We start from the raw sequence: 323 nt of genomic DNA on the forward strand, positions 1-323 counted from the left end.
ATTTGTGATCAGGGCATGCACAACCGTTTCCAGTTGCCTATGGGGCAGGTAAGGCTTGACCTTCCCAAGAAGTTGAAGCTGAAAGAAGCTTGTTTTTACCACTGAGCTAATCTGTTTATCAAGTTTAAAAGAACTATCAATAAAAACACCAAGACTTTTTACAAGTGGGCAGCAGTTTGAAAACATTGGACCAAGAGCACTGTTATAACCAGAGACATTGGGCTCCCCAAAAATTACAATTTCAGTTTTTTTATCATTCAAGTTAAAAAAAATTCAGTGACATCCAGTCTTTTACATCATGTAGGCATTTACTCAGAGCTTCA

At 37.8% G+C, this 323-nt stretch overlaps 1 protein-coding gene across 1 annotated transcript in view; it reads left to right on the forward strand.

Annotated features, from left to right (window-relative positions):
- Window positions 1-323, forward strand: part of atad5a (ATPase family AAA domain containing 5a) — a 13,684-nt gene that overhangs the window by 7,862 nt on the left and 5,499 nt on the right. The gene's annotated exons all lie outside the window — the stretch shown is intronic.

The sequence above is a fragment of the Etheostoma spectabile genome, chromosome 15 (assembly GCF_008692095.1).
Source record: "Etheostoma spectabile isolate EspeVRDwgs_2016 chromosome 15, UIUC_Espe_1.0, whole genome shotgun sequence".
NCBI classification, from domain to species: Eukaryota; Metazoa; Chordata; class Actinopteri; order Perciformes; family Percidae; genus Etheostoma; species Etheostoma spectabile.